The sequence below is a fragment of the Camelus bactrianus genome, chromosome 15, assembly GCF_048773025.1.
Source record: "Camelus bactrianus isolate YW-2024 breed Bactrian camel chromosome 15, ASM4877302v1, whole genome shotgun sequence".
Taxonomy (NCBI): domain Eukaryota; kingdom Metazoa; phylum Chordata; class Mammalia; order Artiodactyla; family Camelidae; genus Camelus; species Camelus bactrianus.
In genome coordinates, this window is record NC_133553.1 from 58,451,486 (window position 1) to 58,457,186 (window position 5,701).

Here is a 5,701-nt window from a genome sequence, read left to right on the forward strand (position 1 = left end):
TTTATCATGAAAGGGTGTTATATTTTGTCAAATGCTTTTTCTGCATCTATTTAGATAATAATATGATTTTTTTTATATTTTATCCTGTTAATGTGGTGTATCACATTCACTGATTTGTGTATAGTGAACCATTCTTGTATCCCACGGATAAATCTCGCTTGCTCGTGGCATATAATCCTTTTAATGTGTTCTTAAACTTAGTTTGCTAACATTTTGTTGAGAAATTTTGCATCTGTGTTCATCAGGAATTTTGGCCTATAGTTTCCTTCTCATGTAGTGTCCTTATCTGGCTTTGGTATTAGGGTAATGCTGGCCTTTTAAAATGAGTTTGCAATTGTTCCCTTCTCTTCAATTTTTTGGAAGAGTTTGAGGAAGATTGGTATTAATTCTTCTTTAAATGTTTGGTAGAATTAATCAGTGAAGCCATCTGGCTTTTCTGTGTTAGAAGGTTTTTGATTATGGATTCAATCTCCTTACTCATTATTGGGCTGCTCAGATTTTCTATTTCTTCATGATTCAGCCTTGGAATGTTACATGTTTCTAGGAATTTGTCCATTTATTCTAGGTTATCTAATCTGTTAGTATACAGTTGTTCATAATATTCTCTTATCCTATGTTATTTCTGTGGTGTCAGTTGTAACGTCTCCTATTTCATTTCTGATTTTTATAATTTGAGTTCTCTCTTTTTTCTTAGTCTGGTTAAAGGCTTTTTGTTTATCTTTTCAAAAAACAGCTCTTATTTTTTTAAAGATCAATTTTATTTATCTATTCAAAAAAGAGCTCTTAGGCTAATTAATATTTTCTATTGTTTTTTTGGTCTCTATTTCATTTATTTCTGCTGTGATGTTTGTAATTTTCTTCCTTCTGCTAACTTTGAACTTAGTTCTTCTTTTTATAGTTCCTTGAGATGGAAAGTTAAGTTTTTTTTTTGAGATCTTTCTATTTTCTTTTTTTTAAGCCAACAACTTTTATTATAATTCACATATTTCATAGAAAAAGGAATGTAGCATCAGAGCAGGTTGTATTAAAAATACTAAAATGCAAGTTTGTACATGTTGCTCTGTCTACATCTGGGGCAGGCTCTTTCCAACATCAGGCACAGCAGCTGCACTTGCCAGATGCCCCTTTGCAGATGCAGCCCTGAGCACACTTGGCACAGCCCACAGGGCAGCAGGAGCAGCAGCTCTTCTTGCAGGAGGTGCATCTGCAGCCTTTGTATGTGCAGGAGCCAGCGCAGGGGCAGGAGCAGCCAGTAGAAGAGGAGCAATTTGGGTCCACTTGGAGATGAGGTGAGACTGGAGGTCCAAAGCAAGTTGTGAAGAGGATCTCGTTTTCTGGTGGTCTATGTATTTATTGCTATAAAATTCCCTCTCAGAACTGCTTTTGCAGCATCCAGAGGTTTTCGTGTGTTGTGTTACCATTTTCATTTGTTTTGAGATTTTTAAAATTTCTCTTTTGATTTCTTCTTTGACCCATTGGTTGTTCAGGAGTGTGTTGTATAGTTTCCACATGTGTGTAAATTTTTGAGCTTTCTTTTTCTTGTTGATTTCTAGTTTCATACCATTGTGATTGGAAAAGATACTTAATATGATTTTAGTATTCTTAAATTTGCTAAGACTTGTTTTGTGGCCTATAATATAATCTATCCTAGAGAATATTCCATGTGTACTTGAGAAGAATGTGTATTCTGCTGCTGTGGGATGGAATGTTCTATAAATGTAAGATCCATTTGGTCTAATATATAGTTCAAGTTCAATGTTTCCTTATTGCTTTTGTCTGGATGATCTATCCAATGCTGAAAGCAGGGTATTGAAGTCCCCTACTATTATTGTATAGTTGTCAATTTCTCCCTCAAGATCTGTTATTATTTGCTTAATATATTTAGGTATTCTGATGTTGGGTGTGTATATATTTGCAATTATTACATCTTGATGAATTGACTCTTTTATCATTATATAATAACCTTCTTTGTCTTCTTGTTACCACTTTTGGCTTAAAGTCTATTTTTCTGATATAGCTGTAGAACTTTCTTTTGGTTTCTACTTATATGGAATATCTTCTTCTATCCTTTCACTTCGAGCCTATGTGTGTCGTTAAATCTGCAGCACATCTCTCATAGGCAGTATATAGTGGGATAAAACTTTTTTCACTCAAATGTATTGTCAAAAATTCTGTTATACAGACAAATGGAAGAGGACAGAGTCTATGCTTTCTGTATAAAATTATATATGTATATATATATATACCCACAATGGAATTGGGCCTGGTTTCTGAACTTTGAGCTATTCATGGGCTTAAATTTAATAGCAAAGGGTCAAATATGAGAAATTCTGAATTGTTATATGTTCCTGGTTCCTCACTCCAAACTAAGCCAGTTTTGATGAAAAAAGAATTCTGTAATGTGCGTGTAGATGAAAGAGCAAATAGACTTTTTTTTTTAATAACACAAGATTTAGGAATTAAACACAGCAGGCAGAAGATCCTGTAGGAATTTCAAGTGATATTTTACGATGGTTCACTACAGGATGTTCTAAGCCTTGGTTTACATAGCATGCTACTTTATATAGTATTCTTTATTTTGGGGATCCCAGCAAGAGGAGATATTGTATTGATATAGATAATCATCTCTGCTTCCTTCCTATCTGCCCAGGCTGGAAGGGAATAAACAAAAATATCATCTAGCTTATAGAAGAAGTAGGAAAGAAAGTTTAGAAGAGTAAAGGCCAACATAAAAAAGAAATGTGAAGTAGGGGATATTTTGAGTAGTATAAGCTTACATTATGGATCTTCTAAAAGATAAATACTAGTTGAAAACGTCTGAATGTTTTAACTGAACTTCCTAAGAATTACTAATTTTATGGCCTTTGCAAGGAGATACCCACCACATCTTACAAAATATCCAGGGGTCTTCTTATATTCATTTATCATTTACTCTTCTTTCAATTGTATCATTAGTGGTTGCTTTATTCATTATGCCCTTGTGAGAGACTGGGCATTAAAAAGCTGCAAAAAGCAGAGTACTTGTTCTTGGGCTACTTAACATTTGGTTGGAGGGTCCATATATATAAAATAAGAAGAGGACAGAAGCAATACAATGACAATGTTCCAGTTAGGAAGAAATAGCAGAGGTGTAGCAATAAAAATATTGCTATTTTTTAAGAAAACTGCCTCCTAGAGATGGTGATTCTATTAAATGGAATATGTTAATAAGATGAGCACTATGAAGAGATTGGCCATGTGAGTTTGAGGGTAAAAGCTGGAAAAAGCTGAATTGCAAGACTTAATAGAGGACAATACTTTGAGGTTCTTTGTTTAGTTGGAGGTGGGGAGTGGGTGAAGATAAAGAATGGAAAGAGAGAAGAGAGGAGCCAGTGAGACAAAGAGGGGCTGGTGTGAGGCCATGAAAGGCTACAGGATGCTCACAACATCATTTTGAGTTTGTTTGTATCCTAATGACTCAAACCCCTCTTTCTCTGACTGTCCTTCCCAGCCTGCTATCTACAGTAAATTCAACTCTTCTCAGGAATGCTCTGTGCTATGGAGTAGTTTATTGTTGATATGTGTGTGTGTGTGTGTGTGTGTGTGTGTGTGTGTGTGTGTGTGTGTGTGAGACTACTAAAGAAGGAGCTAAGTTTCACACAGTGGATCTCAGAGAGAGCACCTAGAAGGAGGAGGCAGAGGAGGCCATGAGAACCCAAGGCTCAGAGGAGCTCATAGAAATCATAGAGGGTCATGGGCCATGGAATTTTACCTAGGCCTCAGGGGGAAAATGCCTTAGCTAACATCCAGTTTCTACAAACACATAGGGATATGATCCACACAAGTGGTGTGTGTGTGTGTGTGTCTTGAGGTGGGTGCATAGATAGAGAAGTGAAATTTTAATCTAGATCTTGGAAGAAACGTTGTTTTAGGATTGGTTGCAGGAGAGAAATTGAGCATTATAGTGTGAAATGTAGCATAAATAAGGCCATTAGCAGACAGGCACACAGGCACGTAATTTAACATGTAAATGAGAATATTTTGGCTACAGCTGGAGGTTCACTGTTTTAACATCCCCTCTTATTTGCTTTGAAGGAGCCTCATTTTCAATTCTTCTTTAAGTCGCTAATGGTTCAATAATATATAAGGTCCATAGTCGTGGTTTGCAAACTTGTTTTTAACAACAGAATCTTATCTTCAAATAAAATCTTATCCCAAAGTGCAACATGTAAAACAGAAAAAACCTCAGTTGTCCTGGCTAAGAGGGTGGAAGTCTTTACCTTTCCATGGTCCATCCCTTAGAATTCCTGGGGCTCTGCAGAACACAGCCTGAAAACCAACAATCTAGAACAAGAGAAACGAGACTGTCTCACTGGTTTCCTTTCTTGGTTAAAATACACTGACCTTGCCAAAAGTAATTTCATTTAGAAGCTTGTGTCAGAAAGTGAAAAATGTCAATAATACCTAGAGTGAGCAAGAGAATGGGGAAATGAGCACTCCTAAACACTGTTGGTGAGAGTATAGATTGATACAGTCTTTTTGAAGACAGTTCATCAAAATTTTAAATGTATGAGCCATGTGATCCCTCAGTTCCACTTCTAGAAATCTTTCCTCATGTATTTGCACAAAAGTGTACATACAAAGATGCTCATTATTTTAAGACTGTAAAATCAGAAACAAATAGGGGAATGGTTAAATAAATTATGCTACCTCCATATAATGGAATATTATTGCCATTAAAATGAAAGAGGTAGATCTATATATATTCTGATATAGAAGGATGTCCTTCCTAAACTGTAAAGTGAAAATGCAAGTTACAAAAGAACATAGTTAATTTTACACACATATGTAGATATTTAAAGCAAGCACACAAACCCCCGCCCCCACATTCTATGAAAGTTGTATAAGTACTTCTGATTGCAAAAACAAAAACCAAAAAACCACTAGAAAGAAACGGTTAATCTCAAGGGTTAGGGTTTACTTCTTGAGAAGAGTAATGGAGGCAAGGGGCATACACTTTTTATTGTACACACATTTATGTTATTTGAATTGTCTACAAAACACATGTATTCATTTTATAATTAAAAAAGCAATGAAGACAAAGATAAAAACAGCTGCATAAAATAATTTGCTTGTTTCAAGAATTGCTAAGTTTCCTCTTTTCTATCAGTAAAATTCAAATACTGCAGCCTGCCTCCCTTCATGCCCTCACTACCAAGAAATCCAGAGTGAATTTTGAAGCAAGAATTTAGTAATGACATTGACCTTTAAACCTAGAATTATTTACATTTCCTTTCTGCTTTGGTCCTGCTTTTCTATTTCCAGCTAACTTTTTACCAAAGTTTCTCAGGTTCATTTTTCAAAAGAAATAGGAATAGGTTATAAAGAAGGAGACAAATTCTGAACCCGTCACTCTGAACAGCCCAAATTTCTTAGTGAGAAACTCTAGAGCTGAGGAGTGAAGGATTTGATTTACTATTTATACTTCATACTCTGATTACTCTCACATGGGATCTGAGGACAAGAATCGGTACTCTTGCAGCTATATAAAAAACACTTGGCTCTCCATTTGAGTTTCACTTTGTTTCTCCTCCAGATTTAAGAGCTGCAAGGACAGTCAGGAGCCTCTTGTGACAAGACTTGTCTTCATCCTGTAGACGGTGGGAAACCACTGAGGGTTTTTAAGCAAAGAAGACAGTGGATCTTAGCCATGTTTGAGGGA

The 5,701-nt window shown here is 35.8% G+C and overlaps 1 pseudogene; it reads right to left on the minus strand.

The window, feature by feature from the left end:
- Positions 1–1,092: 1,092 nt before the first annotated feature.
- Positions 1,093–1,350, minus strand: LOC141573408 (metallothionein-1C pseudogene; annotated as a pseudogene).
- Between the last annotated feature and the right edge of the window lie 4,351 nt (positions 1,351–5,701).